General features: G+C 34.0%; 1 pseudogene; it reads right to left on the reverse strand.

Annotated features, from left to right (window-relative positions):
* Positions 1–2,406: 2,406 nt before the first annotated feature.
* LOC101407993 (ATP synthase F(0) complex subunit f, mitochondrial pseudogene) overlaps positions 2,407–13,324 on the reverse strand; it is a 53,483-nt pseudogene continuing 42,565 nt past the window's right edge.

The raw sequence follows: 13,324 nt of genomic DNA on the forward strand, positions 1-13,324 counted from the left end.
TGGACAAAACTTTAAAAAATGTGGAGGAATCCCTAAGACTGAGCCACCCATTTTTTAACTCTCAAGCTCATCCTCCAGTAATTTGTCAATCACAGTCTAAGTGTTCCTACCAGTATTGGCTCCAGCAGATTTCCGCTCTTGGTAAGCTGTGATTCTCTGTGTTTGCTTGTATTTCCAATTTTCAAGGCGGCAGCTTGCCTTGTGACCTCAATTCTCTAATGGACCTAAAAAAGGTTGTTAATTCTCAGTTTGTTCAACTTTTTTCTTGTTGTGATCACTTCTAAACTCTTTATGTTTTGGACCAGAACTCAAAAGTCCTTTTCATTTATTTAGAAATGTTTAGGTGCCAACCCAGTGGCATAGCGGTTAAGTTGGCACACTCCACTTTGCTGGCCCGGGATTCGCCAGTTCAGATCCTGAGTGCAGACCTACTCACCGCTCATCAAGCCATGCTGAGGTGATATCCCATATAGAAGAGCTACAATTCTACAACTATGATACACAACTACATACTGGGGCTTTGGGGAGAAGAGAAAAAAGATGAAGATTGGCAACAGTTGTTAGTGCAGGGCCAATCTCCCTCAAAAAAAAAAAGAAATGTTTAAATTTATCTTACACTATTTTGAAGTTTTCAGTATAGATGTCTTGCACATCTCTTGTTCAATTTATTCCTAAATATTTTTTTTATATTACTGTAATTTTTTTAAAATTTATTTCCAATTGTATGCTACTGGTACACTGAAACACAGTTTTTTTTAAATGTTTGTATCTTGACCTTGTATTCTGAGACCTTGATAAATTTACTGTTTAGTTCTAATAGTTAATTGGTACATTCCTTAGGATTTTCTACATATATAATTAACTCTTCCCTAATTAAGAAGAGTTTTAATTTTTCCTTTTCAACTTTTATGCTTTCTGTTTCTCTCTGTTGACTTACTGGACTGACTAGGACATCTAGTACAATATTGAAGAGAAATGGTGGTAGACGACATCTTGTCTAGTTCCTACTCTTAGAGGAAAAGCATCCAATAGTTCATCATTAAGAAGGATGTTAGCTATAGGTTTTTTGTAGATCCCTTTTATTGAATCAAGCAATTTCCCTTCTATTCCTAATTGTAGAGAATATATTGTTTTTAAATCATGAAGGGATGTGGAATTTGTCAAATATTTCCTCTGCATCTATTGAGATGATTTTATATATTTTCTTCTTTATTCTCTTTAAATGGTGAATTACTGTGGTTGATTTTGAATCTTAAACCCATCTTGCATTACTGGAATAAATCCCACTTACTCATGATGTATATTATATATATATATATATATATATATATATATATATATATATATATATATATATATAATACATCCATATATTGAATACAGCCATATATATACATATATATATATGGCTGTATTCAATATACTAATATTATGCCAAGGATTTTTTTTTTATCTATATTCATGAAGAACATTGGTTTATTATTTTCTGTTCTTGTAACGCCTTTGTCAGATTTTGATAAGTGGCTTATCCTGGCCTCATAAAACAAATTAGGAAGGAATCTTCCCTCCTTCATCTTCTAAAAGAGTTCATGTGAGATTAATGTTACTTCCTTCTTAAATGTTTGACATAATTCATCAATAAGAACTTTTGATCTGAAAATTTCTTTTGCAGAGAAGTACATTTTTTACACGTTCAATTTCTTTTATAAATGTACTCTTTTCATATCAGTTTTGGCAATTTTTGTCATTCAAGGAATTAGTCCATATCATCTAATCTGTCACTTTTATTAGCATAAAGTTGTTCATAATATTCCTTAGGTATCCTTTTAATGTGTGTAGGATCTGTGATAATAGCCCTACTTTCATTTCTGATACTTGTAATTTGTATTTGCCCTTTTATTTATTCATTGATCTACAACAGAGTTTATCTATTTTATCAAACTTTTCAAAGGACCTGCTTTTTCTTTTTAAGTTTTTCTAATGTTCACGTTTTCTATTTCATTGATTTTTGCTCTTATCTTTATTATTTTCTTTCTTCTACTTTCAGTTTAATTTGCTCTTCTTTTTTTAGCTTTTTAAAGTAAAATTTAAGATCAATATTTTTGAGCCTTGCTTCTTTCATATAAAGAAGTATTGCTTCTTGTATATGTTCAAACCTATAAATTTCCTTCTAAGTACTACTTTAGCTGCTTCCCACACATTTTGCTATGTTGTGTTTTCATTATCATTTAGAAGATTGATTTTCTTTTTTTTGTTTTCTTTTTACATGTACCAGTCATCTTATATTGGGCATTAGTTCTCAATTAGATATGAAAAGATTTACATCACTGTGTTTCTCAAGGAGAGGTGCCAGGGAGAAAAGGTCATGGCCAGGAATGCAGAGTCACATTCCACACTGAGCCCTCTTCAGTGGTATTTGCACAGCCACTCGTGTTTGAGTTCTTTCTAAGAAAGGCAGTAGGTGAAAAGCATGTAAGTTGCCAGCACGATAGAAACCTTAGTGATGCTCCCTTTCTTCACACTGACACACTTGTTGTAATACCAGTAATAACCTCTTTAGAATGCTCCAAAAATGCCTTTAGGGGTGAAATCCCACATCAATATCCAGCTTGGTAGCTCCCCTATTTTGCCATCCACGATTTTCTTCTCCACTGGTATCACACACCATCTTGGTGACCTGGGGGTCTATTCTCTAGGTAGATTTATTTTATAATTTCTTCTTTGACTCAAGGGTAATTTACAAGTAGGCTATTTAATTTTGAACCATTTGAGGATATTTCTAGACATTTTTTTTGTTACTAACTTATAATTTAATTCCATTGTGCTTAGAAGAAATTCTCTGTAATATTTAAATCTTTTGAAATTTATTGAGACTTATTTTAAGGCCCAGCATTCTATCTTGTTCAAGGGTCTGTGTGCACATGAAAAGAGTGAGTTTTCTGCAGTTGTTGGGTGAAATGTTATAAAATGTTAACAGTGTCAAGTTAGTTGATAGTATTTTCAAATCACTAATTTTTTATTTAGTTGTTCTATTGCTTACTGAGAGAAGGATGTTATTATATTCAACCCAGACAAATGTCCCTATTTTTGCCAATAATCCTTCTTTTTTTGCCTTCTATTTTGTCTGATATTATTGTAATCACTTCAGCTTTCTTATGTTTACCATTTACATTGTATATATTTTTATGTTCTTTTACTTTTGATATATAAACATCTTTATATTTCAGTGTGGCTTTTGAAGGCAGCATATAGTTGTGTCTTGCTTTCTCATTCAGTAAAAATTATTAGAATAATACAAATGGAGACAAAAAAGAAGGAACACAGAAACAAAAAAGAGATATAACAACCAGCAAGATGGTAGATTTAAACCTAACTATATCAATATTACATGAAATGTAAATAGATTAAGCAATACCTTCTAATTAAAAGCTTTCCTTTGGGTTAATTCAATAATTTTTATTATTCCATTTCAATTCCTCTATTGGATTTTTAATTATACTTCTTTGTGTCATTTTTAGTATTGCTCTAAGGATTAAACTATGCATCCTAATCTTATCACTGTATACTTAGAATAAATATTGTAGCTATTCATATAAAAAATAAATACCTTGAAACTTAAAATTTGATATTTTAATATCACAAATATTTGATATTTTAACAATAGCACCACCTTTTGTGCTATTGTTATCATGTGTTTTATATCTACATAAGTTATAAACTCAACAATGCAATGGTTTTTGCTTTAAACAGTTATGATTTAAAATATTAAGAGGTGGGAGAAAGCTAATATTTTTTAAATTTACCCTCATATTTGCCATTCCTGATGCTTTTCTTTTTTCCCTGTAGATCTGAGTTTTCATCTGGTATAATTTCCTCAGTATTAAGAACTTTTTTTTAGCATTTCTTGTAGCTTAGATATTCTGGTAACATTCTCTCAGTTTTTGTTTATGTTAAAATGTCTTTATTTCACTCTCATTTGGAAGAATATTTTCACTAGATATTGAATTCTCGGCTGACATTTTTTTCAGCACTTTAAAGATGTGATTCCTGGGGCCCGCCCAGTGGCACAGGTGGTTAAGTGTGCGCACTCTGCTGCGGCGGCCCAGGGTTCACTGGTATGGATCCCAGGCACACATCGACACACTGCTTGTTGAGCCATGCTGTGGCAGTGTCCCATATAAAGTGGAGGAAGATGGGCACGGATGTTAGCCCAGGGCCAGTCTTCCTCAGCAAAAAAAAAAAAAAAGAGGAGGATTGGCATTGGATGTTAGCTCAGGGCTGGTCCTCCTCACCAAAAAAAATAAATAAATAAAGATGTGATTCCTTTTTCTTTTAGTTTCCGTTGTTTTTGGTGAGAAGTTTCCTGTAACATATCATTCTTTCCCTGTATTTAATCTGTCTTATTTCTCTGCTACTTTCAATATTATATCTTTATCTTTAGTTTTCTATAATTTGATTATGATGTATCTAGATATAGTTTTCTTTGAATTTATCCTACTTTGGATTTGCTAAGCTCCCTGGATCTGTAAATTGATGTTTGTTTTTATTGTGTGTGTGTGTGTTTTTAACTAAATGTGGAAATGTTTAAACTATCATTTTAACAATATTTTTTATGCCCCATTCTCTCTTTCTGGGACTCCAATTTCATGTATTTTAGATGTTTAATAATGTCTTGAAAGTTACTGATATTCTCTTTTAAAAAAAAATTTTTTTGAGGTCACTTTGGTTTATGACATTGTGTAAATTTCAGGTGTACATCATTATATTTTGGCTTCTGTATAGACTGCATTGTGTTCAACACCAAAAGTCTAGTTTCCGTCCACCACCATACATATGTGCCTCTTTACCCCTTTTGTCCTCCCCCCATCCCATTCCCCTCTGGTAACCACCAATCTATTCTCCTTATCTATGTGTTTGTTTATCCTCCACGTATGAGTGAAATCATACGATATATTGCTTAGCATAATACCCTCAAGGTACATCTACATTGTCGTAAATGGCACAATTTCATCTCTTTTTATGGCTGAGTAGTATTCCATTGTACATATATATATATCTTCTTTGTCCATTCATCTGTTGATGGGCACTTGGGCTGCTTCCAAGTCTTGGCTATTGTGAATAATGCTGTGATGAACATAGGAGTGTACATATCTTTTTGAATTAGTGTTTTCATGTTCTTTGGATAAATACCCAGAAGTGGAATAGCTGGATCACATGGTAGTTTTATTTTTACTTTTTTGAGAACTCTCCATATGTTTTCCATAGTGGCTGCACCAGTTTGCATTCCCACCAGCACTGTATGAGGGTTCCCTTTTCTCCACATCCTCTCCAACGCTTGTTATTTCTTGTCTTGTTAATAATAACCATTCTGCCAGGTGTGAGGTGATATCTCATTGTAGTTTTGATTTGCATTTCCCTGATAATTAGTGATGTTGAACATCTTTTCATGTGCCTCTTGGCCATCTGTATATCTTCTTTGGAAAAATGTCTGTTCATACCCTTTGCCCATTTTTAATTGGGTTGTTCATTTTTTTGTCATTCAGTTGTATACGTTCTTTGCGTATATTGGAAATTAACCCATTATCAGATATATGATTTGCAAATATTTTCTCCCAGTTGATGGGTTGTCTTTTTGCTTTGTTGATGGTTTCCTTTGCTGTGCAGAAGTTTTTAGTTTGATGTAGTCCCATTTGTTTATTTTCTTCTTTTGTTTCCCTTGCCTGGTGAGACATGGTATTCAAAAAGATACTGCTAAGATCGAGCATACTGTTTATATTTTTTTCTAGGAGTTTTATGGTTTCAGGTCTTACATTCAAATTTTTAATCCATTTTGGGTTAATTTTTGTGTATAGTGTAAGATAATGATCTACTTTCATTCTTTTGCACACGTTCATCTCGGTAGATGCAGAGAAAGCATTTGACAAGACCCAACATCCATTTATGATAAAAACTCTCAATAAAATGGACATAGAAGGAAAATACCTCAACATAATAAAGGCTTTTTGTGACAAACCCACAGCCAACATCATACTTAATGGTGAAAATCTGAAAGCTATCCCTCTAAGAACAGGAACAAGACAAAGATACCCACCCTCACCATTCTTATTTAACATAGTATTGGAAGACCTAGCCAGAGCAATTAGGCAAGAAAAAGAAATAAAAAGCATTCAAATTGGAAAGGAAGAAGTAAAACTGTCATCATTATTGTGAATGATATGATTCTATATCTAGAAAATTCTAGAGAATCCACCAAAAAACTATTAGAAATAATTCACAAATACAGTAAGGTTGCAGGGTACAAAATCAACATACAAAAATCAGTTGCATTTCTATACACTAACAAGCAACTAGCAGAAAGAGAAATCAAGAATACAATCCCATTTACAATTACAACAAAAATAATAAAATACCTAGGAATAAATTTAACCAAGGAGGTGGAAGACCTATACACTGAAAAGTATAAGATGTTATTGAAAAAAATTGAAGAAGACATAAAGAAATAGAAAGATATTCCATGCTCATAGATTGGAAGAATAAACATAGTTAAAATGTCCATATTACCTAAAGCAATCTACAGATTCACTGCAATCCCAATCAGAATCCCAACGACAGTTTTCATGGAAATTAGAACAAAGAATCCTAAAATATATATGGAACAACAAAAGACCACAAATACCCAAAGCACTCCTGAGAAAAAAGAACAAAGCTGGAGGTATCACACTCCCTGAATTCAAAATATACTACAAAGCTATAGTAACCAAAACAGCATGGTACTGGCAGAAAAACAGACACACATATCAATGGAACAGAATTGAGAGCCCAGAAATAAAACCACACATCTATGGACAGCTAACATCTGACAAAGGAGCCAAGAATATACATGGAGAAAGGAAAGTCTCTTCAATAAATGGTGTTGGGAAAACTGGACAGCCACATGCAAAAGAATGAAATTAGACCGTTGTTATATTCTCTTCATTTTTGTATCAGTCTTCTTCTTCTTCTTTATATGGATAATTTTGATTAACATATCTTCAAGTTCACTGACCCTTTCTTGTATTATTCCCACTTTACTGTTAAGTGAATTTTTCATTTCTGATATTTTACTTTTAAATTATAGAATACCCATTTAGTTTTTAAAACAGATTTTATTTATTCACTGACACTCCCAAATTGTTTACTCAATTCAACAATCTTTTCTTCTAAGACCTTAAGCATATTTATAATGGCTGCTTTAAAATCTTTTTCTGTTAATTCCATAATCTGGGTCATCTAGAAGCACTTTGTCACCAATTGTTTCTTCTCTTGATTATAGATCAAATTTTCATATTTCTCTTCAGGTCTCATAATTTTTTTAATTTTTATACTGGACATTTTAGACAATTCATTGTTGAGTCCCTGGATTCTGTTATGTTCCTCTGAAGAGTATTTGTTGTAGATTATTTGCTGATCAAATTGAACTTGTGGAGGCTTGCTTTTATGCTTTATTAGTGTGACTCTCTTTCAGGTTTTTTCCCTTTGTCCTAAGGTGAATGCTTTAATGTTGTAATATAAATTTTACCTCTAAGACATGACATTTCTGGGGTTTCGGTGGTAAGCCCAAAGTATTTACCAAGCCCCTTTAAAACTCCAAACTCTGTCTTACTTGTAATGGGTATCTGCTAAAATATATTTGCACAATTTTCAGCCTTCTAGTTCTTCTTTTCTCCTGGGCTCTTTGAAGTATCTCCCATAAATGCGTGGTCCATGGATCACAGAAGAATTTGAGGGGAGTTTGTATGCATATTTGGGAGCTATCTCTTTCTATAGCTTCTACTTTATCAGAATCTCCCTTTAATTTCCAGCTGAATTAGCATCCTTAAATTCCATTATATGACTCCTCAAGCCAAGCTTTCTGCTTGATCCCTAGCTGCCCCATGGTTCATGTTCTTGCTAGTATTTTCAGGATAAAAGTTTATAAACATGGATCTCACAGTTGTTATCTGAGTGAAGGTTGTCCATTACAAGTTTCTTCACCCTTACTAGAACTGGAAAGTCAATAAATTAATATTTAAAGGGACAACAGTGGAAACTTTGTCTTTGCCACTCTTTTTTTGTCCAACTGCTCAGAGTCTTGGACTAAGATGGAGTGTAGTCCTGAAATTCATATAATGTTATAAACCAAAGTTACTTCAAGAAAAAAATGTTAAGTTTAAATTAAAAAAAAAATGGAGTGTAGTGTCATGTGCTTCTCAGGAACTCAAGTTCCTATTGTAACTTTAAATCCAACTTTAAGTGCCAAACTCTATAACCAAAGGCTCATCTTCTTAATTGTTTCTGCTTGATCTTTTCTGAATTATCTATTCCTGAGCCTGTTGGTAGCACTAGTTTCATACCTACTCACATCTAGGATGTGATTGATGAGATATCTGCTAAGTAAGCCAAAAATACTAATAAAATGTGACCTTAATGAGCGATTTGAGCACAACTTACAATGCAGCAGAATACTTTGCCAATTAGTCAGGGGAACAGAGAGGCAGTGCAGCTTGTGCTTACGGAATTTTATTGTTTAGCCAGGAAGAAAAAAATGCTATCTAGGTCTTATTAGGGGAAGTATGATTTCTCCCTTTTCTGACCATATTTATTATAATACCACTCTCTTGGCCTTCAAAGCTGGAACAATTGCCTCTGGCTTTATTTGACTGTTGTCATAGAATTTACCCCCATGTTACACTCCTGCCACTTTTTATATCTGTCATTGCTCTGACATTTTCAAATAAAAAGAAATTTGAAGAGCATGTATACTCTGATACAAGCATAGAAGCCTTCTCCCAAAAATATAGCATGTAAAAGTAGGGCTAGTACCCGGCATCATGACTTTCTCCAAAGCTTAGTGACACAGAGTGGATTGATTGCCACTAGGTCAAAGAGAACTAAGTGCCTAAAAAAATCATATAGGAGTATTAGGACTGAATACCGAAAGGCAAATCTTAAAAAACTAACATCATATGCAAGGTTTTTTTCCCAATAATACCCTCAAATTAGGGGTATTTAATGCTTCTCTTGAGAAGACATTCAAGAAAAATGAATCTATGCCTTTGAAATAAAGAATAGGTAAGAATACCATGTGACTCTGATTCTATCACATATTCATTTGTCTCTCTCTTCCCTGTTCAATTGTAAACTCTTTGACAACAGAGTTTAGTTTTCCCATCTTTGTATGTATCTTTGTATTTTTTGTATGCCCTCGGCACAGAGCCTTGCATATAATTGGTTCTTAATGAGTATATGTTGCAATTAAAACTTAGACCATTTAATTTCAGTGAATTCTAGACCTAAATTCCATACCATTTTTACTTGTAAAGATCATGACCTATTCTAGTGAAGAAAAGGAAATTCCTTCCTAAGTTCCCCAATTGCTCAATTTTAGTAGCTGAAAAGTTTCCCTATAGTATCTGACTTGGAGTAACCAGTAAAATTCATTAAGGTATATTGGATTTTCCAACTATTTGTGCACTCTCCTCTCTATTTTGAAAACAAAAAACAGAATATATTGGTTTAGGTCATAATGTGTGAATTATATATGTAGAATAAATGCTCATATCTAAATTATACCTTATCACCTTGGTCAAGGAAGAATTTTAAAAAATGATTAAAAGCCACGAGAAAATGGTATGAAGAGAGAGTAGGTACAAAATTATTAGTATACTGCACAGAAACAAAGTAGTCAAAATTTTGCTCCCCAAAATTATAATGTGCTTCTCTGAAAAGTGTGCAGAAGATATTGCTTTTAAGGAATTTCACAACTAGCATTACTTATTTCATGGATGTTTTATATCTCCAACATCCACTTATATTTTGCATCAATTTGTGTAGAAATAAATTTCTAGGTTTAATAAACACTTGTCTCAGTTTTCTTTATTGATTTGAGAAAAATCCTCTTTTATCTATAAATAACTCATAGTTGCAAAGTGACAAGAGGGTGAATTGTTCAGTCCTAAATGTTGCATAATTTGTACATCTGAAGTTTAGTAGTGTAGAGATATACTCCCTTTAATACATTTGTTTGTGTACATGTGCAAAGTACAAGCCCTACAGATAGTGTTTATCTATATTCAAAATGGCTGTGACTTAATAGACCAATGACCTGAAGTTCTTTTTCCTACTTCTGTGACAACAGCTATTGGTTTGTGGCTATAGCTGATGTGCGTAGAGCCTACCTAAATGTCTAGGTTCTTTTGTGCTTTCTAGAACACTCAAAAATGTTACCCCATCTTTGCTTTTTCCACTGTTGGTTGATCTGTCTGTTGCTAATATTTACCTATAGTCCACAGGCAAGCTTCATTACTTAGGACTTACTTTTTTAGGGTCTTATAGCATGTCTTAAATCTTTGTTGATTGCAGTCCCCTCTTCATGTGGCATCTACTTCATATGTTACTATCTGTTTATCTATATACATATACATATATACAGGATATATGTCTTGTCTTTTATATATATAATACACATATATATGTCTTGTCATATATATATATATGTATATATATATATATACACACATATACATACGTCTTGGTCTTATATACAAACCAAGAAGATAGCCATAATCTATACAATATTATTTGAGGGGCATAAAAGTTCTCCCTGACTGAATTAACTGTAATTCAGGACATTAAAGTCTCCTGTTAAAATACAAATGCTTCCTGGAAAGGGAAAAACATAAAACTCTTTCAAAGCATTAACTCCGCAGCTTGACTTATTTTATCAGACTAGCCACAAAATAGAATACGATTAAAGAATGGGATGTACAGAATGGGTAAGTATTGATGGAAGAGACCAAAGAACAAAAAGATCCAGAGCATTGGGCTGCCTGGCAGAATTAGTTCCCATGATATTTAGCAGTGTCAGGCTCTGAGCACCCAGAAGACAACATAGGGCACTGGGTGTCTGGGAACAAATGGGCTGGAAAAGGACTCAAGAAAGACAACGCTTACTTCACAACTTTATATTTAGCTGACCCTCCCTGCTCTCATCTATCTCAGATGTCCTGCTAGTGTTAGCATAGGAGTCAGTTCAATGCTAGTAATCCAGCTACATTTTAGCACCTTATTGTGGCTATTTAATTCTCTGCATATGACTCATAGGTCCCTCTGATTTCAAAACACACACACATTTAAACAGTAAGATATTGCATCTTCAGAAGGCGATGTGTAAATGAAGATGAAACCACTGACCTATAATCCTTAATAACTATTCTTATCTCATGCATAACTTACATAGATGGTGGGGGAAAGAAAAACCAATTCACTGCATAACACTTTTGGGTAAAAAAATCATCCATAACAGGATGGAATATTTACAAATGCATCATAATGCAGTATTCAAAACTGGGATTCCCTTTCTGTCTAGATTTGCATCCAATGAAGTTCTATGTATAGAATTCTCTATATAAGAATCCGGCCCTCTATTAGCAAACGCTTAGTTTCTACATAGGAATTAAATAGGACCCAAAGGCATCTTCAATTTGTGTCCCTATAAATGTCTAACAGTTAGAAGAGGAAAATGTAATTTGATCATCTGGGCAAGTTACTATTATGCCCTCTTTTTAGGCCTCGCTGGTCTGCTTTTTATGTTGCCCAGACCCTGTTTGGTGATTGAACATTGTCCAAGCTGTGTTGCTGTTCAAAATCAGACTCACGTTGTGCTTGTGCAATTGGAATGAGAAAGTGTTGGGGAACACAGCTTTCTTAGTCATATGACTATGCACCAAACACTGGGAAGACTGAGATGTGAGGCAGCCAAACCCAGTCTGTCAGTTGTAGCTTTTTCTTCAACTCTGAAGTAAATCTTGAAATAAATCTTTACTTCATGACATTTGTTATATCAAAACTAGATGTTTGCCAGATGCAGAATAGCAAGAAACAACCACCCCTTCCCCTGTGGCTAGTACCAGAAATAGCCTTTTAGAAATAATGTTTTGTGATGACTGTCTCATGCTAAACTGGATTAATTCAAGAAGTATTCAGAGGTTGGTTTGTTTGTTTGTTTAAAGCCTATAAATGAGCCTTGTGAAAGGCCAAGTCTAAACCTTTTTTTCCAAATAGCTTCAAGCTCTTGTTCTGACTTTGTCTATGTGTGTCCCTCTTTACGACTTTTTAAAAACAGCTGTATTAAGATATAATTTACATACCATATGATTCACCCATTTCAAGTATACAATTCAATGGTTTTTAGTATATTCACGTGATTGTGTAACTACAACCACAGTCTAATTTTAGAACATTTTTATCATGCTAAGAGGAAGCCATTAGCAATCACTTCACATTTTCCCCCAAACTTCCAAGCCCTAGGCAGCCACTAGTCTACTTTCTGTTTCTACAGCCTCCTTTTGACTTTTATAATGCTAGCTTTAAGAATGATCTCTTTGGAGCCAGTCCTGATGGCCTAGCAGTTAGAGTTCGGCATGCTCTGCTTCAGTGGCTCAGGTTCAGTTCCCAGGCGTGGAACCACACCATGACTTGTCTGTCAGTAGCCATGCCATGGCGGCGGCTCACATAGAAGAACCAGAAGAACTTACAACTATATACAACTGTGTACTGGGGCTTTGGGGGAGAAAAAAAAGGTGGAAGATTGGCAGCAGATGTTAGCTTAGGGAGAATCTTCTCCTGCAAAAAAAAAATAGAATGATCTCTCTGAGTTAATAGTAACTATTATTTACTGAAAGCACTATACAAGAGGCTTTTTGCGTGTTATCCTTAATTCCCACAACGATCTCATGAAGAAGATATTAGTCTCCTCAATTTAGAGATAAAGAAACTAAGGCTCAGATAGACTATGATACTTTCCCAAAGTCACATGGTTGAGAGAGCTGGAATTTTCATCTGGTTCTGTCTGCTCAAAGCTCCCGTGTTTTGTCCACTACACTAAAGTGAGGTAGGCTATAGGAGCTTAACTCTTAGGTTGAACCATATGAAATTGCCAACATTAAGTCATTTTTAACCCACAAAAATGGCAATTTCATAACGTTTAACCTAAATAAATACCGAATGCCTTCATTGGAATAGACCTTTAAAAAATTGGTTATTGTACCAGTCTGAAAAGAGCTTTTAGTTTACTTAAGAAGTTGGAATCTACAAATGCTGATACAGCTCCCTATATACTGCCAAATCTTTTCCTTCCTCCTCAAGACACCTTAAATATCCTCCCACCCATGAGAGAATCCACCTGGCTTCAAGTTAATCTCCTAAAACAATTGCAGTTGCTTTATTTTTTTTTCAATGTTGAATTTCTTATGAAAGGGATAGAAGATTGTAGAGTCTTTTACAAACATAAGGGACATTATTGGTC

This window comes from Ceratotherium simum, chromosome X (genome assembly GCF_057802395.1).
Source record: "Ceratotherium simum simum isolate JZ-2026a chromosome X, ASM5780239v1, whole genome shotgun sequence".
In the NCBI taxonomy this organism is placed as follows: domain Eukaryota; kingdom Metazoa; phylum Chordata; class Mammalia; order Perissodactyla; family Rhinocerotidae; genus Ceratotherium; species Ceratotherium simum.